Raw genomic sequence first — 21,921 nt, 5'->3', positions numbered from 1 at the left:
AGGCCCGTAAGTGTCTGCAGGAGGCTGTATGTGCTTTAAGCAGCAGCTCAGAGTTTCCAGTGTGAGGTTTTCCATTCAGAATAATCTAACCCATTTCTTACCCAAACATTTACCCAGAAGAGTGATGGCGGAGCTCGACTTTTATATTATTTTATTTTTTTAAGGGGAAGGTGTGCTCACACTCAGACCCTTATTCAGGGCAGCCACTTTAGGCGTGAGGTCCAGCCTTTGCGCATGCCCCTGTTGAGTGTGGCTGCCTCCGCCACTCTTAAGGGATTTCTGTAGTGTATTGAAAGATGACTGGGATCAAATTGTTGGCAGCTTCTGTTATAGTTTGGGTATTTGTGTGCTGAATCTCTGCACCAGACCGAAAATGAATCAGATAAGGTGGGGCGGCACTGGGGTGAGTCGAGTTCTGTCTCTGGCACTGTGACTCTGGTTTCTGTCCCAGCCTCTGCGCAAGGTCCTGAGCCAGCTCTCTCTGACGGTGGCGCGATGCGCTGCCATATGCTTGGACCATCCCAGGGAGAGAGGTCCGGAGCAAAGGCTGGGGGTTAGCTGCCAAAGCACCGAAGCGGTAGCTGCTGTGTAGATCTGGGCACATCAGTGTCTCAGCCATGCAGTTAAACTGCAGGATGCTGGAGAAGGGCAGAAAGCTTGTACGGGGCTGGCAGGACCGTCTCTGGGAGGGAGAGGTTGTCCTCAAGGCTGTAACAGGCATAACTCAGCTAAGAGCGCGTTACAGACCTGAAAGGCCTGAGTTAGAAGCTTGATTTTTTAATAATTTTTTTTTTTCCCATCCTCCTCAGGCATGGAGAAGCCTTGCCAGGGGCTGAGCAGTCACAGGGTGATGGCTTTGCATGGGGCACAGAGCCAGGTCCCTTCACCGTGGGATGCTGCGGGAGGAGGGCACGGAGCAGAAACCACTTGCCCATCCGTGGGTTGGAGTGCTTAGTGTGAGCACCGTGGTGTACTGAGTTAGTTGGGCTGAACCTGCATGGTGTCATGCGAAAGGTTTAGTGCTGTACAGCTCTGGAAACCCCCTAGGTAAGCCCTGTGGCCCTGTGTGCCAAGGAGGATGCGAAATCGCTCCCTTGGACACTACTGAGGTGGTGTGAAAAGAGCAGAGGGCCCGGCCTGGTCACAGCAAGCGGCGCAGGGCCGCTCGTTTCCGCATGGCGCTTGTCACCCCTGCAGCCTCGTCAGCAGAAATGCCGATCTCTGCCTGGAAAAGGTGTGTTGCAGCAACCAAACCTTTCAGCAGCGCCACAGTCCCCCACCACCCTGATCGCCATCGAGCCAAGCCTGTAGCGGCCTCTCCCACCCAAAAGTCATCCCTCCTTGAAACGTGGAAATCATTGCCTTGTGGAAACCGAAATGTGAATATGCTGGGGGCGGTGGGTTGGGCTGTGTTTGTCCTGCCGCGATGGCTGTGCAACGGCAGATGCCAGAGGACCCATGTGCAACCGTGCCATGTGCCAGCGATGCTCATTGCTGCTTCTCTGTGGGGAGAGGAGGGACATTTGCTGGAAGCTTGGGAGATGTTTGTGGCTCTTTTTTTAACCAACCTGGTATTTTTTTTTTAACCAGGAGTCCAAAAGTGAGTAGAAGTGAGAGTCAAGAGAGCCACTGAATATCAAAATGCTGATGTATCAGATGGAGACATCCATAGAGTCAAGCTTCACACGCTGCGTTTAAAACAAGACGGGCATTGATGTGTTTTCATTCTTCATCTCAGGTAGAGCTGGGTACCTGGTGCTGTCTGGCAGTGATGGAGAAAACTGCAGTAGCTCACCTTCTCAAGCTGAAGACCGGACACATCTATGAGGAGGTCAGGAAAGCGGAGCAGGTTTGATGCCAGCCCAGTCCATGCTGACCGCAGCTCAGTGCCGGGGCCGAGGGGACTGCGCAGCTGCTCTCCTGCTCTCCCCCTTGGGCTGGGGCTGCAGGCTGATGGCCCAGCGGGATGCTGGAGATAACAACTCCCAAGTGGCTTTGCCCCTTCCCAGATGGGAGTTGTGCACCAGCGAGGCCAGAGCAGAGCTGTGGCCCAGGGAGGATGAAGGAACCTCTGACCCCAGGCTCTGATGGGGAACATGGCTCTCAGATATCACTGTTTGTGAGATTAGTGTGGTCTAAGACATGCAGATGTTTTAAACATTAGCAGCTTTTCTAAGGCGGAGCGACATGTGGGTGAACCGGGAAGTCTCCCTTATTCTCGCTGGTGGGAATTTGCCTTTTCCCTCTTCTCCCTCTCTGCCTGGAGCTGGTCCTCTGCGAAGGAGGCAAGTGTGGCAATAGATGGCACTGCTGGGACGGGCTGGAGCCTCTGCCCTCTGTGCCATGGCCCGAAGGGCACCGCTCTGCCGGGGGGGCTGCACAGGGCTGGGGGCCGGGGCTGGCTCCCGGCGTGCATGGCCACATCAGTCCAGGCTTGGTGTCTGAGCTGCAAATACACAAACTGGGCAAATCTGGTGCAAAGTGGCTGCAGCAAGACTTTATGTTAGCACCTGCTAACACAATTTTCTGCTTCTGTTTCCACACAGTGCAGAAGGAGGCTACCAGCATCGAAAAGCATCTCTGGAAACTTCTGTCTGTGAAAAGCCAGAGCAGCAAAGCAGTTGGGAGCTGCCTGGAGGAGCTGGGAGCAGGAGGGGAGCTGCGGGGCAGAGCCACAGCTCTGGTCCATGCAGGTAGATCTGCTCGGCCGGGCAGAGGTGAACATGAGTCCTCTCTTGACGCTCGGTGCCACCAGGTTCAGGTTCAGCAGCAGCCTCTCCCCAAGCAGCCACTGGTGGTCAGCACAGCATCTTGGCTACAAAACCCTCCTTTGCTTTCACCTCTCTGGGTTATGGTCACCGAGCTGTTTTAACCCAAATATTCCTTTAATTTTCATTTAAATACTCTAATTTATGTGCTTTGAGGCACACAAAACCCATGGAAGAGGTCCTCAGCCACTGCCAGCTGTTGAAGCAGGTCGGGGCAGAGCAGCCCAGGATCCGTGCGTGGACCCGTGCCTCGCAGAAGGCTGTGCAGGTAAATGCTGGTTTCATGGTGCCAGGCTCTCAAGACTCAGCAGCTTAGGGTAAAAATCCAGGGATTTCAAAATAATGAGTGTTGAGGGCTTTTGATTTACTTCCTGAGCAGTGGAGCTTTATTTTGGGCTGGAATCCGTTTTGTGGAAGTTAGTGCTCACACCAGGGCTGAGGTTCCCACCGTGCTGCCCTCGCCTAGGCCAGATCCATACCCCACAAACCAGCTGAGAAGTTCCCATTGAGCCAGAGATCCGAGGAAGGAGGGAGAGGGCTGTCGCCTGCAGCGTCATTAGGAAGAAAGCAATTAAACCCTTTGAAATCATCTGCACTCTGGTTATCTGCCTTTATAATATCCCTAATTGCCAGGGAGAACCTGCTTTAAGACAGGCACTGAGGCAGATTGATTCTGCATCGCGTTGGCTTTCCAGCACTTTGTTCTTTTTTCGGTTTGACCTCAGCAAATGCATCTTCCCCGATGACTCTGTGCTGCACGGGGGACCGAAACGCACGCTCATCACAAGACAGACTTCCTCGGCTCATTCACAGGCCTGACAGTTTGCTGGGTGTAATCTACAGAAAGATGAAAGCCGCTTTATTCTTTCTAATGCATGACCAAGTCAGCTTGCTTCAAACATGAATAATTAAAGGCCCATGTGCATTTGTAAATGCCTACATTTTAATTAAAAAGCAACCCCCTCCTTTAAAATTTAGGCAGCTAAAATGGCATTATGCTTACCAAAAGAGAATGAATTATTTATATGATACGCTCTATTCTTTAAATTACTTGGGTTTAATGTACTGCATAGGCACTCTGTATTGATAACAGCGCTATTTTGTTTCCACTTAATCATCACAATTTTATTTATTTATTTATTAACAAGAACAAAAATACCCAACACTGGCCGATCTGATACTTCGCTGCACCGCTGACAGGCTGCATTTCCTCCCCGTCTTATGTCGCAGTGATTGTATTTTTGCTGTAAAAAGGCTGGTTCAGAGCCCGCTGTAGTACTTGGTGCCATGTGTGCAATGGGACGCTGGCGTTTGTCACCACGGTGGTGCTGATGCTGATTTGCGTTTTGCTCTTTGTGCTTTATGGGGGTTCTGCTGGTTCCAGTTCATCTACTCACCATTTTAATAACTCTGACTCCCCTCAGGTGTTTATTTTTAGGGTAATGTAGGCCCTGCAGTTTTTTGGCTTCTCCTATTTCTTCTAAAGTATCCTGTAGCCATGGCAGCAGTTCAAGGTGAATTAGAAAAAGCAGCTACAAGCAGAGGACAAGCTGCAAAGCCGATACGTGGATGTAGCCAGGGGATGCTGGACAACACGGCTGTTCTGGGCTGGTGCACCTCTTCTGCATATTTTGGTTACCAATAACTCTGAGCTTTTACTTTCCTATAATTGAATTTACCAGAAAAGAAAACTTTTGGACAACTTAGGAAACTGTTTTCAAGGGCCGGGTGCCTTGAACAGATGCGCTGCCCCGTGCCGATGGTTTGCAGCCACTGCACTACGCGCACGGTCATGTTGCTGCGCACAGAGCTGATGTGGGGTGCAAGGTAAAGAAGTTTGTACAACAGTTTTCAAGGGAAAAAGTGAGAGGTAAGAGCCATCAGCTCCCAGGAAGTGTAACTCGTGCCCTGCTTTCCCCAGAGCAGCTGTAGAGGTCTTCCCACCTCTCTTCTGCATCCTGGGTGCAGCACGGGTGCAGCTTGCCCCTTTCCTGGCTTATCTAACCCATAAATTGTCCTTTTTGGTACACAGCTATCTGCCTGCGCTCGCTGCACAGTGTGAGCACGTGGTGCTGCCGGGACCACTCGGCCCTGGTTTCGTGGCATCGCTGCACAGATTTAATGAACATTTTTTGCCAGAGGCTTGCCCGGAGGAGGGGCAGCGCTGTGCCCGCTCAGCTGCCGTCTCCCCCAGCTGGGTCACAGACCTAGAAGTCCTCGCTGTGTGTTGAGGGCAGTTTGGATCTGACTTTGATACAAAGCAGAAGGTTTTTGATAGAGCTGGGTGGAAGCAAACTTTGGGGTTTTGATTTAATTTATTTTTCCTTCCCATTTGGAATTAGGCTGCAAAGTTACCAAAGTTATTTCAGATAAGGTCAGTCACTACTTTCTTGTGAGAATTCAAAAATATTTCATTTCAATTTTGTTTCCCCCTTTCATTTCTGTTTCAACTATCAGTTGTTGGGTTTTTTTATATTTGCAATGCAAATCAGTTGGGATTCAAGCTGCCCTGGTGCTCAGCAGCCTCCCCGTTGGGATTCCTGTGTCGGTGTTCATGTGGTACCACATGCCATTAGTAATTGCACACTGTTCAGGTGCACAGGGATGCTGTGTGCAATCTCTTGACTTCTTTTCCACAGTCTATTAGTAAGCAAAGGAGTTTTGACCCTTTGTAAGATGGAATGAGCTGCTGTTAATTCTGGAACAGGCAAGACTGATTAGCAGAAGCAGCTTAGAAAACCAGGAACTGATGGGCTGCAGGAGAGGTGTTACTGCATTACAGCCATTTCTAAGTGCTGGATCGTGTTTGATAGATTAATAACAGGTTTTGCTAGTTTAAGGTAAAAGGACATCAGCTGGGAGGAAATGGAGCAGAGAGACCTGTGAATGCTGCTGGTGCTGGTGCTGGTGCTGGTGCTGGTGCTGGTGCTGGTGCTGCTGCTGCTGGGGACACTGAGCTTCCAGGCTGGTGTGGCCATGAAAAGGCAAGCTGAAAATTGCTGAGTGTGCAGAATGAGGTGGTTCCAGGGGAGGCACTGAAGACCTTAACTGCCTTCTGAAATATCAGACCTAATTCTGGTCACCGCAAGCAAGAAGACTCTGATTGCTGTAAATGGCTGCTGAGGTGTGTGTAAGAGCAGTGTGTAACTGTAACGCACACGTTGAGGTTCTCATAGAGAAATCACAGCGATGTACGGCAGGAAGGGACATGAAGACGTACCCCAATCCATCCTCCTGTACCGAGCCAAGATCAATGCGTCTAGACCATCCCTGACAGATGCTTAAACACCTTTTTCTTGAAAGTCTTAATGATGTCTCCACCCTCCAGTCTCCTTGGGCAATCTACCCTAGGGCTTTACTGTACTTCTGCTTTGAAAGTTTTTTTTTCCCAATAGCCATCCTAATTCTCCCATCCTATTATTTTTGTCTGATTCCCAGCAGATATGGAAAGTAAGTTATTGCGCTCTTCTACAGGAACCTTTTACGAATGGAAAACTGTTACCCCATCTCGGCTCTGCCTTCCGCTTTCATGAGTTAATTGACCCATTTCCCCCTGTCTCTCCTTAGAGGCTGTTTTCTACATCGCTGGTCACTCCTATTGCTGACCTCTGGGCTCTCGCCAGTTGGGGCCTGTCTTTCCTGATGAACAGTGCCCAAACTTGGATGCAGCACCCCAGCTGAGGCTTTAGTAACGGGGAAGGGAAGGGTTTACTTCATGTGTCTCGCATACAGCTTTGCTGTTTATGAATTCCAGCACGATAGCTGCAAAAAAAAAGCAAACAATGTCCTCGTGGCCCTTGAGATTTGGGCACGGTGGAGATGAGGACCATATAAGTACACAGATGGATGCATGGATGAAACGCAGACTTTCACCAGTCAGACAAAAGAAACTGAGCTTGGGGAAGTGGCACTGTGAGGGACAGACTGCTGCTAGTGTATGTGCGAGCCTCAGGTCTGCCCTGGTGAGGACCAGCGGTGGGTGTGGAAGGAGAGGTTCATTCCCATCCCACTGGGATGCGCCCCCTGAGCACCTCTCCCACATCAGGAGCCATGAGGTTGTCGCCCCTGGGGACATACCAGGCAGGTTTCGTCATGCTGGTGGCTCCCAGCCCCTGTGGGCTCCATGAGCTGAGAGGGTCTGAGCCTTTCCGCTGCTAGACTTGGCTTTCAGTGCTTGTATCTGGAGGCATATTTATTTAAGCTGTTCTTCTCATTTGCTTTTCACTTCTGGAGGAAAAAGCTTTCTGCGAAAAGATGAGTTGCACATTTTTTTTCCCCTCCCCTTCAGCCCAAGTGTTAGGCAGGAGGCTGGTGAGTGATGCAAAGTCGGGCTCTGCAGAGGATGGCGGGGAGGCGTTTGGAGGAGCCCGTGGTGGTGGCTGGAATTCCTGTTGCCATAACAACCTGATGCAGATCTTAAATATAGAACTGGTTTTACCCCATAGGCCCCCTCTGTCCTTTCTTCTGTAACACAGGAGCAAACGGGCTTCGCTTCCTTCTTGCTGCAACCTGTTAGCGTCGGAAAGGTCAGAAATGAGGCCAACTCTACGGCAATGTAAACCCTGGTAAGTGCGGTGTGTGAGGTCAAGAGACCCACTAATAACGGGTTTGATGGTCCTGCTCCATTCAGAGTGTTGGTGTGTGGGCTCCAAATACTGGTTTAGCTCAGTGAAAATCCTCGGACAGGTTGGACTGAAGGAAAAAATCCCCTAGCAAGAGTGGAAAACATTTAACTGCTGAAGCAGCTGCTTCCCTGCTGCGGCTTTGGCCATGGTGGGTGGGAGGGGACCATCGCCGCTTTGGGGCTGGGCCGAGGGGTAGAGCTGGGCAGGGATGGGGCCAAACCACGCCAGAGCATCACATCAAGCTTACTCTGCGCAGGGAATTCTTGTAATTTTCCAAAGGAAAGCTTCACTGAATGAGCTGCCCTGGTTTTTTTTTTCCTTCGCAAATGCTGTCCGAAGGACTGTCCCCTCTGGGGTCTTCCTTCCTGTGACCCCTGCTGCTGTCCCATTCCCATGAGCTCTAGGAGACTGCAACGGATCAATGACCATGCACCTGTGTCAAGCATAAGCTGGCTGCACCAGGGACAGATCAAATAGCTGGGACATGGCATTATTATCTTTCAGGAACTTAAATGCAGCAGATTCCTCAATGCAGACAACACCGAGAAAGATTTCTAGAAGGGAGGAGAAAGGCTCAGTACTGCAGCGTGCCGTGGGGAGCAGGAGTGAGCAAGCGCGTTGGACAGCCGCGTGCAGTCAGTAGCATCAAGCAGTGAGTGTGCAGCAAGTCTGCAGAGCGCGGCTCTCCTCCCCAGCGCCCTCCTGGTGATGGTGATGCTAACGAATCCCGCTGAAGTCCCTTAGCTTGGCAGAAAAATCACCACATAGAAAATTCGCCGCATGCCTTTGGTATCTCCAGTGTATGATTACACAGCAAAACCATCTGTTAAATTTACGTTTATTCCTCAGCAAACTGTATAGATGCTTTTAGAAATTCATACTTATCTTTTTCATTAAATATTGGGTTTTATACCATAGATCCTAAACTGTGGAAATTATTTACTGGTGCAAAATAGTGGGAGAGCTCCCAGGATCCTGACTCCACTGTAGTGTTGGTTTCATTCTGTTAGTTTAGTTAGTGTAATTTCATTCCCATAGTTTATTATATTAGAAGGATATTTGGATTGCAAAACCAAGCAGCTGATTGATATGGAATGCTAAAATTAAGGTTTTCCCATAAAATCCTAATTCCTCTCCCTTGTTCATCTGCAGAGAGGTGCAACCTGCAAATGTCAGATGAATCCCTTGGTTTTTTTCTTCTCCAATAACAATCTCATCCCTGTGAATGTTGTGTACTTTTCCCCTCATCTGGTCATTGAAAATAGCTAATTTTCCTGAAATTGCCTTTGATTCCTACTAGAGACCAACAAATGGCGTGGAAAATTCCAACCTGAGCAGTTTAATTCTGGCAAAGTTACAAGTAACTGAATACAGCATAACTTGGGTGGGTCAAGCAGGTATCTTCCAAATGCAGCGATAGAAGGCAGCTCTTCTGAATTGACTGTTTTATCATTTTAGATTTATTTTCCTTCTATTGAACTCTTCTGAACTGGAGTTGAAAGACATCAGGTCACAAATCCCAGGGTTTAACAAGGAAAGATACTGCTTTGGGATGTTATAGCCAGAAAAGGACTTCAGGGTTCAATATGAATTGAAAATTGAGTAAAACGGCAAAGGCTTGCCTTCCATCAGCTGGTCATCTTCTTCCACTTCTCTGTATGTTTGTCAAGAATTGTTACTGTGCTGCTTTTTAACCCAACTAATGTATTGACTAGTCCATTGGGATGAAGAACTGGTAGAAAAAATTACACTCAAAAAATACCATTGCTGTACATCAGCTTTGTAGCTGTGAGTCTGCAGCTTTGACGCTGAGTGTCTGAGGGTCAGACACCCCCCTTGGGGGGGCTCCAGCATGCTGTACAGTCATTCTGAGTAACTAAACACTGGATACACTCAAAGAGAACTGCATCCTGGAGGCGTATTTCAAGGGAAAACATAAGTGTCAGAATATATAGGCTGTAACTTGCAACCAAGTTTGCACATTCATCCATTTTCTTGCATATCCTTGGGTAGATGGGAACTAAATATAGCTAATGGACTCATGAGCCCAAGTACACACAATGCTGTGCTTTTATTTCTAGAGTGGGCCCCAGGGTCCAGGCAGAGGGCTGAAGTTCCTTGATGGCAACGTAACGAGTGAGAACTGGAGGGAAGATGCTCTGGAGTGACTCAGCATCACGACTGTACGTATAAAGTGCATTAGTGCAATATTTAGCTGCTGGAAAAAAAGTCCTGTTGGAGTTTAGGCTCCCAGCCCCGACCTGCACACAGCACGGCTGGGCAGGAGATGCTCAGATGGGTGTTTAAAAGTTTCTGCTGTGTTTGTATTGGCGTTTCCCAAGGGCCGGAGCTGCTGTGCACAACCTGCCTGGCTCAGAGCAGCTATGGTGCCTTCTCACAGCACCAAGGAGCTGCCGCCCTGTGCAGCTTTCCCCTGACAGACCGTTTATGTTTGAAGTAGGGAAAAGGAGGACACAGCTGATTTTATGACCCTTTATTCCAGACCTGGGCAGACCTATTTCTCTCTGAGAGCCAAGCAGGACTTTCCAGTGCCTTTGGTAAGCCCGGTGGTACCTAGCGCGAAGGCACTGAATGACTAGGGCTTGCTTTACCTGTAATTGCCGATGTTTATATGGGCCTTCCTGCAGTGCACTGGCTGGAAAGTTCCTCCCAGGCTGCAGCTTTCCAGCTGCTCAGTGCCAAGACAGCCTCCTGCTCTCTTTTGGGGGTGCTCCTTCAGGGTCTGGAAAGAATGCATTTAAACCTGGAAACTGTGAGCAGGCCGATGGATTTGCTTGTATCTACAAAGTCACCCCCCCTAAAATGTGCTTTAGTCCGTATTAGGGCTGGAGCATCACATTTCTCCTGATCAAGCAAATAGTTGGGAGACTCAGTCTCAGGTTGCGCTGCAAAGACTTGTAAAGCAAACCACTGAAGTTCCTGGGATGGTTCCCCAGACACGGCTGCTTGTTTGTGCTTGTTCGTATCCTAATTAATCTTTTTCCACAGGGAAACCCTTGTTTTGGTAAATTTCTTGCAAAATTGAACTGGTCTTTCTTGGTTTACTAAACTAAAATCCATGAAGATGGATGCTTTAAGAACAGATACTTTGAGACCTGTTGTTCACATTGTTGATTCTGACTTTACAGCAAGACAACTGGTGCACATCCTCTCTGCACACACATGGGTACGTGATGAAGCCAGGTTCTTCAGTAGGCAAGAAAGAGACACTGAGGGACAGTGTTTCTAATGTCGCATGCTCAGCGGTCTGGGACTGCCAGGGTGAGTCGTACCTGTGCAACATTACTTCAGGTCTTTGCATGGCTGCAGGACACGCTCCTTAACTTAAAGGACCCACTGATGGGTCCTTCTACAGGGACCCATCAGTGGCCAATGTCATCTCAGCAGCCATAGAGAAGAGGTGGAGAAGAGCTGCTAGCACCCAGTGCTGGGGAAGCGGGACAGCTGAGCTGCCCTCAAGTTATTGTTACAGAAGCTTCAAGCAAATCTAGTTTATATTACGGAATAAAATACTTGCATTTATTACCCAGAAGGAACTATGCAAGCTCTAAAATTGTGCTTTTTACAATGCATCTTTATTGAATTCCCTTGTCTGCAGTGTTCCTGGGGGCTATTAGCTGCTTTAACTGGAAAAGCAGCTGCTGGGACCCTGGGCATTTGCTCTCAGAGGCAGCATGTTCCCTGCAGCCCTCAGCCCCTGGGATTCACTCAGCCCACATCAGCCTCTGAACTGCTGCCATCCATCTCCCTTCCTCCTTTCCTTTGAAAGCAGGGTTCAGGAGAGCAAAAACCAGGGCAGGAAGGGTTTGTGCAGCCACATGTGGCACCCCAAAAGTCAATTCGCATTTTACCAGGACTTTTTCCTCAGAAAGGAGAAAAACACCTATGCAGGACAAATAGCTTTGGGCTAGGAATAAATCGTAGCCACTTTATGGAGCTTAAGACCTGTTGAAATGATACTTGATTCGCCCTTGGTAATCAGAAGAGCTGAATTGCTGCTTGGCTTCCCTAAGCCCCCCCTGCACAGCCCTTCCCGTATCAAAGGGATTGGTCCGGGCAAGGCAGGCAAATATCACCCACACACACGCTGGGCTTGAGGAGGAGGCTTTGATGTGTTGCTGAGCAGAGGTATTTAATTAACCTCCTCTATTGATTTTGCTGGAGAACCACCTTCACTTTTTATGTGCAAGAGAAAAAGAGACTGTCTGAAGAGCAGCCATCTGTAAGACGGCCAAGCAAGTGCTGGGATGGGCTCGGTTCACTCACCTTTGGTTTCCCAGTGCAAGACTGTGGTTGACCTTTGCGAACATGGCAGAAAATAGAGACAGGGTGAGGGAGTTGAAGAAAACTGGAAAGAACATCTCCGTATGCCTTATGTTCCCCCAGCACGCAGGGTGATGCCGGAGGTGTGCAAGGGGTGGAGAAACACCCCTCTCCTTCCAGCAAGCGAGCAATGGCCTCCGAGCAGAGACAGTACATGCAGAGGAACTGCTCTACATTGAGATTGAAGGGAAGAGGGAAGGTGAACATCCCCTAGCATCAGCTGCCAGGGCAGAGGATGTCAGTGCTTCCAGCTGTGGTGATCCCCAAGGTGGAGGTGTGAGTATGTCACCCCTCAGCAGCCTTACACAGCCCCCAAGGTCCAGTGGCTGCCTGGGGCTATGGCTGGGTGCTCTGCCTTGTTCTGCATGCCATCAGGAGTGAGGAGGTAGGTTGAAAATGAGGGCTAAGCTTGATCCTGAAAGGCCATCAAAGGATTTTGGAGAACAATTGTGAAATATTTAAATGGCTGCTTGCTCTTCAAACATGACAGTGGGTGAGAAGTTTGGGAATTTGCTGGGATTGCCTGATTTACTGGGGCGTAACTGCTTGAATTGAGGGCCTTTTAAATTTTGCATTACGTTGGCTGGGTTGTTAATATTTAATGTATGGAAAAAGACAAAGCTAGGTAGCTGACAACTCTCTTAAAATAAAAATCTCTATTATGATAGTCCTGAGGAATCTTTGCTATTGTTATTACTTCAGTTACTGGAATGGCAGAACATAAAAGCTAGGAGCAGAGAGGGAAACCTTGAGGGCTAAGCTTGATCCTGAAAGGCCATCAAAGGATTTTGGAGAACAATTGTGAAATATTTAAATGGCTGCTTGCTCTTCAAACATGACAGTGGGTGAGAAGTTTGGGAATTTGCTGGGATTGCCTGATTTACTGGGGCGTAACTGCTTGAATTGAGGGCCTTTTAAATTTTGCATTACGTTGGCTGGGTTGTTAATATTTAATGTATGGAAAAAGACAAAGCTAGGTAGCTGACAACTCTCTTAAAACTCTATTCTCTATTATGATAGTCCTGAGGAATCTTTGCTATTGTTATGTTACTGGAATGGCAGAACATAAAAGCTAGGAGCAGAGAGGGAAACCTTGCTGAGCCAGGAACCACGTGAATGGGGGGGGTCAGAATCTTGCAGTCTGAAAGACAGGGAGGACATGGGGATAGGAGTTTGTCCCCGGTTAGCGAAGGCTGTGACCGTGTCAAGTCCTCATGTCTCATCACTGCACTTAAACCAGCCCTCCGTGATGTGACTCGCTGGGCTGAGGACTCACAGCCCTGGGCTGGGCTGGGCGCTCCTGAGCCATGGGTGCAACATCCTCTGCATCTCCTGTGACAGCCATGCCGCTGCACAGAGCAGGAACCTTCCTGAGTTTGGGGTCACGTTGCTGCTTTTTAATCTGGGGCCTTTTCTCGCCTTCCCTTCGGACCCTTGCCCTTCCCAGCCTGCAGAGATTTGAAGGGCAGGTGGGTGGGAGCGCCCAGGACTGCTGCTCCCCGAAGGCACTCACCACCTGCAAAGCTGCAGGAGCTTAGCCAGCATCTTTTCACCTGCTTAAAACCAGGTGACAGTAGTTTCTGTCTTCCCCAGTGGATCTGAGTTCTGCTGAATCCCCCTCCAGAGCTGGCAGGAGCACAGGCAGGGATTTCAAAGGCCTCCATGCCAGATCCTCTGCTCTTTCCACAGAAGAAACCTAATGTGCTTCACAGAAAAGCTGCATTGCAACCGCTTTTTGCAGAAAATAAAGCATTCACCAGAACTCTTAATTCTGTGTTATCATGAGGAGTTTGGACAGCAAAATGCTTTTTAGAGCACTCCAATGCTAGGAGTTCAGAGATGATAGTAAATCTCAATTTCTATGCCATTGACCTTTTTAGATGTTTAGTCACACTGCAAAATGAGTCTCAACAGGGCAGGGACGTTTGGGTCAGACATTGCAGTAAAGGTTTTGCTGCAAGGCTGTTGGGAATTTTGGTGCCTAAGTCTGAAGCAGTTGAGGGCAGGGCGTGGCTTTAGGCTTCTTTGTGCTGAAGGACTTGAGCAGGGGGCTCTGCTCTCTGAACAAGCACTCCTTGCAATCAAAAATCTGCTTTGCTCCCACCTTTTCCAGCTGCATCTTTAAAGAACAAAGCAACCAATGAGCAATGCACTGAAGGAAGCGGCACACAAAACCGCCTTTAGGAGAGGGCCTCAGGCTGCAAATCCCCAGGGGAAGGAGAAACGTCCCTGGCACCCTCAGAAAGAGGCCATCCAAGCATCCAAAAAATGTGATCTTAAGATAAGTCCTTGCTCCATTGCTGGCTCTTCCCAATCCTGCTCCACTGCTCTGCGCTCCCCGTGGGCGCTGTGCAGTAGCCTGGTGTCAAAATCTGGACCTGCAACACCCTCCGAGCTGGGCACTGCGGCGATACCCGCTCTGCTCTCAGCATCCTCCACTCCCGCTGAGATCCAGGAAGCAGAGCTGCATTTTCAGTAGGTTATTGCAGTGTTTTCAGTCTGTACGATTACATCCAATTTGTTCTTTTTGGTTAGCTGGTGCTGGGTATTATTCCCCTGCAGAACTCGTGCGTACAGCAAAAAGGGCATGTTTAGAAGAGCTCATTAAAATTCATGGGGAGTAGTGCTGTCCCATGTGTAGAAGTTTAATCTGAGACAGCCTTCAAGAGCGGCTTATTGCAGCCTTCTGCATCACCCACAAACGCGTTGGGGAAAGAGAGGGAAGGAGAACACAGTGTTAGATAAGCTGCTTTAAAATGATCTTCATAATCCTGCAAATTAAAATGTATTTTACTAAAGACAAGTTACAGATGCAAAATAACACAAGAAAGGCCAGAAGTGACCCTTCCCAGAGACAATTTATGCTATTCCTGCAGCTGTGACTGGATGTCACTGAAACCAAAGCTCTCCCCCCTCCAAGGAGCCAGCCCCATTGGTGGCACAAGCCTTTCCTCCAGGACCTGCCTCCAGGGGAGCTAGGCCCCCTTAGTACTAGAAATAACATTAAATAGTTGCTTGAAATCAGATTTGACCTCACCATGCCATGGGCATGAGGCTTCCTGACCCCAAAGCGGCTCCAGCTTTTACTGTTGTTGAATGGCACAAAGGAGGGGAGAAGGAAGAGTGCATTTACTCAAGGCTTAGGGCAATTGAGATCAGGGAATGGCCAAGAAGGGCTGGCTTTATGCAAGTTTTTCAAATCCTGCCTATTTTCTGCCAGTTCCTCATAAAAGATGAGCAACAAAAACCTTAAACTGTTGGGTACCACCATCAGCCTTATTCTCACCAAGACGTGTGACTCTCGTAAAAGCTTCTGCTGCTGACGGCTGGCAAATGTGCTCCCCGTTAGCTGCAATAACGGGGACAAGGCAAACAATCTTGGTAGGAATCACTAAAGGATATCTCTTAAGATTAAAAGTACATTTAGCTGCTCATTCATCCCCCGCCCCATGCAGTTTTTGGCAGGTCACTTTAATCCTTCTCAGTCTCAATTTCCCTCAGTCTGAAAGGGGGTACTATGGTACTTTCCTCCCAGGAACCATCTGAAATTGCTCTCTGACTGCAGAGTCCTTTTAGGATCCGCATATGCAAGAGCAGAGCAATTCTTACTCTCATTATCCTGAGAAAACTCACCACGCTTCAGGACATTCAAGCAATGGCATTTTTCCAGCATTAGACCCCGAAGTAGATTTTATCCGTTGGCTGAGTCAGGTGTTTGCTTTGCCTCTAAGGCGGAGCCCTCAGCCTGTGTTTGCTAAAGAGGAGCTGGGCAAGAGAAACCAGGGATGGAAATCGGGTGGCTGTGGGGGCAGGAGTGAATCCTAGCAGGAACACACTTCAGGTCACAGCTACCTGTTGCCACCTCCCCACATCAAGAAACCGTGTCCCCAAGCTCAGGTGGAAGCTGTTTAGGGAGGGGAACTGACTTTTCCTCCTCTGCTGCGAGGATGCTGTGAGCAGCCGCATCCTGGAGTGCCCTTCAGAGCCCCGGCTCCTCTGCAACATCACTTGTGTTTGCTTCAGCCGTGCGGGGAAGATGCTGCCAGGGACTGGAACGGGGGAGCTCTTTAGCAGACCCAACTGCTAGCTATACTGCTTGGACGCTTGTTGTCAAAAGCCTGTCTTGAAACAGTTGAGCCAGCACATTCTCTATTAGACGAAGGTGGGCTCTTTGTTCCCCCGCTGCTCTTTCTCAGCACTCCTGCCCTCCGTAGCAGGCGAGGGCTCCCCACCGCCTGTTGCGACATGCTTCGAGCAGGCTGGTGCCTGTGAGCAAATGCTGATTAGAGCAGTCAGGCTTCCTCCGACCCAGGGAGGGAAATAGCACCCATCGCCTCTGAATCAGAGAGACTTGTGTGTAATGCGCAGGGCTGGTGGCAAACATGGCAGGGTCAACAGTATTTATCTCGTTCCTGTTACACCCCTATTTATGTCTTCTCTTCAGAGCTGGGACTTAACTTGTCAGCAGCTGCCCCATCGCATCTGCAGCCCCTGTCCTGGCTGTGTGAGGGGTTTTCCCCACATGCAAGCTCCCCCCATGGCTAGGATCCCTCCGGCAGCTGGGGGAGGCAGCTAGGCCAAGGGATCCCAGCCATGGGGGGAGCTTAGGGAGGGCAGGCAACGGCCTTCTGCCCATGAATTCCTGGGAATGATACTGCGCCTAGGTCCTGGTCCCTCGCTCTCCCAAAAGACTGCCCAGTCTGCCTGCAGTCAGCATGGGGCTGGTGTGCCACAGACCCCAAGGGGGGAGAACGGCTGCAGGGCCCTTTGCAGTCCACAGCAGCTGGGTGGAAAGCGGCCCGGATGGATGGGCGCTTGGTCACCCCTGTGAGAGAGAGGTCACATCTCCACCGCTGCAAAGACTGGCCGACCCCTCTAGCTCTGCTGCCCTCCCTCCTGACTGATGGCGAGGTGACTAACGCGAGCCTCCAGCCCTTCAGGGGCTAATAAATCCACAGTTGCTGAGTAACACAGCAAGTCCAATTGCTTTACAGAGCTCGGTGCTTAAAGCTAAATGTTAGATAACATATTATAGGCATCTGTTTTACCCTCGGTGCCAGCCCTGCCTGAACAACACAAGCCGGGAGGACAAAACATCCCCCCGGCCCCTCCATGGGAGTGGATGGAGTCCCACTGCCCCTGGTCCCTCCTGGGCAGGATGAGGACCTGAGGCCCCAAGGATTTGGCCTATGGTATTGACAGGTAGGAGAAAATTAATTTCTCAGGTCATTTTGCAAATTCCCTAGCAGGTGGGTGATAGGGACAAATTGGCCCATTGGGGGTGTTTTATTCCTCAACCAGCAGAAAAGTTTGTGTATTTTTCCTCCCTGAAGTAGTTGTATTTGGTCTCAAACCCAATGTGAACAAGACAGATGCAGCCAGGAGGTGATGTTTTACACAGCCGACCACCTTAAGGAATAGGCTGGTGCTTCCACAGCTTTCGGTTAGTCCCCCAGACTCAACCTCGTCAAGACGAGAGGAAAGGTGGGTCTGATGGGGCCACCCCTGGGAAGAGGAGCCACGGGGTGTCAGCTTGTGGTCAGTGAGCGCCGGGAGAAGACTTAACAGATGTGCAGGAAGAAATGCACGTCCTGGGAAAGGCAGAAAGCTGGAGCCAAGGGGGATGGCTCTGAATGCGCTTTGTGGGAACCTGAACCAGAAACTTCTCTGATAAGCAATTTGCACTGGCGTGTTTCCTGCCTCTTTCCGAAGGCAAAAGGAGCCCAAGGCTGACTAAGCACCAAGAGCCATTTGCAGAGCGGTGCCAGGCAAGCGGTGATGCAGCTCTGGTCTGCCCCTCCTCGAGGCGGCAGGAGGGAGGGAAGCCTGCCTGCAACTGGGGGGACTTTGGGCACTCCTGGGACTTCAAAATGCATCTGAAAAGTTTAGGTAAGCTGAAAACTTCAGCTTTTTCCAGGACAGTGTCCCCATGGGGCTGCTGTCCTCCCAAACATGAGAGGGGGCTGCCCGCACCTGTCTTTTCTGTAGCTGAGACAGTCTTCAGAGACTTTGCCCTCCGCCAAGGGGCATTTGTTCCCTGGTCCCTGCTGAGACCTCTCTGCCCTTCCTCCCTCCATCTCCCACTTTTGCAGATAGCCAGTCCAGCAGCTCAGCCCTCCCAGATCCTTCGGTGCTTCTCTGAGGACCCAGAGAGCATGGCAGAGGTCAGGCCCTGCTGTCTGGACAATGAGCTGTTATGGACTTTTAAATATAAATAAACAGTTTGGGAAAGGTTTTCTTTTACCATGGTGACAGGAGGAGCTGGGCTGGTAGAGGGCAAGGGTGAATGGTGGAGCCTGCTGTGGGGACAGGCCAGGGGCCAGGAAAGCCGTGGCTACCAAGTCTTCCCCCTCGCACGCAGAGCCCGTCCCCCCGCGGCAGCGTAGGTTGGCAGCTACAGCTGAACTCCTCTGAAAGGGGCTTTCAGCAAGGGAGAATGTGATGATGGAGCCCAGCTGCTGCTGACGTTGCCATCCAAGCTCTGCCTGTGTTTTTCGAGGAGAACCTTGTCTCTTTAAGGTTCGTTTTTAGATTGTATTTTGTTGTCTGCTACTGGTATTTTTCCCTGGTATTCCAGTATTTCCACGCTCCTGGGCTCTCAGTAGCACAAACCACTCTGCACTACGTGTCTCGGTTCTTTTTGCACTTTTCAACACTTGTTACGGACCTCTGCCAAGAAACCTGATAATTTTTTTTTCCCATTTAAGGGAAAGGATTTCAGACTATAAAAGAAAATCTCCATTGTACCTAAAGTGTTTCTAGGCTGGAAAGAAAATCCCTGGAAACTAAAGGAATCCTTAAAGGGACATAATAGGAAACACTGTAACAGAGACAGCTTATTGTGTATGACTGTCCTTCCCACTCACGAGGACAAGTACAAGGCCCTTGGGCTGCAAGAACAATACGGGTTACTGTTACATCTTATAGCTCGTTTTAGAATATGAAACCCAGCATCCCCTCAGCATCAGGAACCAGCCAAAACTCGTGGACCACCAAAGCTGCTGTGCCCATCTCTGCTGGAAACCCATTGTTCCACATACCATTGCTGTGACGGGGCTGAGCGCTTGTTTACGGGTGAGGAGCCTTTCTTTTCTCACAGCCCTTTGTTTTTCTGTGACCAGTAAAATGATGTAAATCAGCCTTCCCTCTTGCTTCGCAGGATGGACAGGAAGATGCCAGACTGTCGTATAGGTGTGGGTGTTTGTGAAGATGTGATACTTTTCCTTATGCAGGCAGAGGAGTCACTGCAGATCAACAGAGGGATATTTCCGCATTTAGGCTCAGCCTATTTCCTTGTCGTGTTGTAGCTCAGCAAACACTGTCTTACAGACCTTTTCTGCCTGACAGGTGAAATCCAGATACCTATATACCACTGACTGCGAGCCCAGGAGAACATATATTTGCCGTACTCTGCACATTTCCTCTAAAGTACTTGAGGTTTAAGGTGTTTCCTTGTCAATAACTGCTGTAATACCTGGAAAGGAATAGGGTTTGCCACGGACTGCATTCAAGCATTTGGCTGACTCCATAGGCTGTGGAAATAACAAACCATAAATTAAGTTTGCAGAAGCTCAGGGTACAAAAATATCAGTTGAAAGGAATATCCAAACCAAGAGTGGGTTAGATAACCTTGGAGAAGAGTGAGCAGGCTGCACATTTCTGCATCCTCAGGTCTGCACTGCCCCTTGCTGACAAACTCTCCATTGTGGGACAAGAAATGCTGCGGGGAACAGACATCCTGGGGGTGGAAACGCCCTCTCCTCTCCCCAGACTCCTGGATCACCCCAGGCACAGCCAGCTGGAGGGTCTGCCCTCAGCAGGGCTCCCTCTCGCAGCTTCTACCTGAGAGTCGAGTATGATTTTTCAGCGCTGGCAGGACGGTGTGGGTGGAAGGGTGAGCACACAGCAGTGGAGGAGTCTGTGCTTCCATGCTGCCCCTTCACATGCCCCTTCCATGGCTGGTTCTCCATCCTCTTGGCAGAACACGTGAATGACATTGGCAGGGTAGCAAGAGTGATGCAGGAAGATACTAATGCCCTGCTAATAAACCTGAGTTGCTTAACTGAGTGATTTATCTGCATTGAATCTGATGCATCTCCCTGCATTAGGCTACTTGTCATTTTCCCTCCCACCATCCTCTTCCCGCAGACAAGCAGCCTGCATTTGTCACAAGGGGAGATAATGTGCCCTGGATGCCAGTGCTAACAAACAAATAACTTGCTCTCCTACAGCACCTGCCAGCTGGAAGTTTCAAAGCACTTTGTAATCATTAACAGGTTTAGCTTCCCAGCCCTGATCAGGGGTTTTCATCTCTGTTGTAAGAGGAGTAAAGTAGGGTCTGGTGGTGAAATGATGGGAAAGTAAGAGGAGAACTGAAGTGCTCTGGATGCTGATTGTAGTTGTTCATGTGGTAGGGGGAGCTACCGCAGTGGAGGGGCGCTGGGCTGAGATTAAGCTGGTCGACAGGTTTTATTCCCAATTCTTCCTTCCACCTCCCCTCTGGGTGATCTTGCTTGTCTACATCTTAATTTCCCCATCTGCAAAAGGAAGGTAGTGACCCACTTCTCCTTGTAAGAAATTCTGAATACAGATGATATACAGTTGTGGGAGGTACTGGAGAAAAAGGCCTGGCCACACAAACACTGGGATTTCAGAAAGTCATCTCTAAGGAAGATGTGGACATTCAAACACCAAAGATAGTAGCATAACACTGACATTGTTTACACTGGGCAATGGGAGCCAGGTGGGAGAGAAGCACTGAGAGTCTTTTTGCCTGGTTAATCACAGAAAATCAGACACCGGGCTCCTCTTTTAGAAACCCTGTAGTAGGAATTGTCGCTAGAGTCCAAGAGCCATAGTCAATCAACACAAGAGGAGAAAGGGCTAACAGGCATGGCTGTGTAGCTCTGGTACACCAGCCTAAGCAGGTGAACTGCATTAAGTGGTGCTAATGCACCCATTAAATGGTGCTAATGGAGCTCCTGGTGAGGTCCATTTCCCCTGTTGGGAGTGAAGGAGGAAGGGAAGGAGGACAGAGTGGCAGAGGGATACTTTGAATGCTGTGATGTTGCCTGGCAAGTTACCCTTTTCTCCATTTCTGCTGTGTGTTCAGGTTAGTAAATGCTCCTTTTTGTTATATTTATAGTCCTAATCAGCAGCAGAGATCCACTATTATTCCTCCCATCTGTATCTGCAAATGTATGCAACCGTCCTGAGCAGTCTCTTCCCTTTGACGAGGGGCTGCCGTGGTGAAGACGAGGGCCCAGTTCACTTCTCGCACAGAGTGATGCTCGGCCTTATTGAGCTCAGCTGCTCCTGGCTCAGCAAGCAGGGCCTGGGAAGCAATAGGGGCCCTGCTGGGCTTATCAGTGCTCTCTGCTCATCATTTTTCTCCTGGCACCAATCCCTGCTGCTATTTTCACGGGTGATACCACCGGGAGCTGGAGGATGGTGGGAATAGCCCCATCCTCCTAAGGAGGGATGCCGCGGCTCTCCCCCCGGTGATAGGTCTGTTCCAGGCGCTTCCCCCGCTGTAAATCAGCCCCGCGGCGGCGGGGCCCGGCCAGGGAAGCGTTAACCTTCCCTGCAATGCTGCATCCCAGCTCACGGTGGATCACTTCTCGCACAGAGTGATGCTCGGCCTCATTGAGCTCAGCTGCTCCTGGCTCAGCAAGCAGGGCCTGGGAGGGGCCCGGGGCCCTGCTGGGCTTATCAGTGCTCTCTGCTCATCATTTTTCTCCTGGCCCTGCTGCTATTTTCACGGGTGATACCACCGGGAGCGGGAGGATGGTGGGATAGCCCCCAGGGAAGCGTTAACCTTCCCTGCAATGCTGCATCCCAGCTCACGGTGGAGCTGCCTTCCTCTCTTCCACCCCCAACTTCCAATTCACTCCAAACAACTCCGGGACAGAATTGCAGGGAAAAGCTGGAGGTTCAGACTAGACTTGTTGATCTCCGTTCCGAGGCAGCAGAAGGAAGCACCGGAGCTTTCCTTTGTGTCTGCATGGAGAGAGGGCTGGGGGGGCGGGGGCAGATGCGGCTTCGGCGTTGACTGTAGGCAGGAGTGAGGAGCCGCAGCCGAGGGAAGGCCTTGCAAAGCTTCCTGACGAGGGATCCGATTTACCTCGTTTCCCTTCCCCTCCCCCCGGACTCCGTGGACAGCCGGGCGCGCGGCCCACCTCCCT

Source organism: Aptenodytes forsteri, unplaced genomic scaffold (genome assembly GCF_000699145.1).
Source record: "Aptenodytes forsteri isolate BGI_AS27 unplaced genomic scaffold, ASM69914v1 Scaffold374, whole genome shotgun sequence".
Taxonomy (NCBI): domain Eukaryota; kingdom Metazoa; phylum Chordata; class Aves; order Sphenisciformes; family Spheniscidae; genus Aptenodytes; species Aptenodytes forsteri.
Note: the sequence above shows the minus strand (reverse complement) of the source record.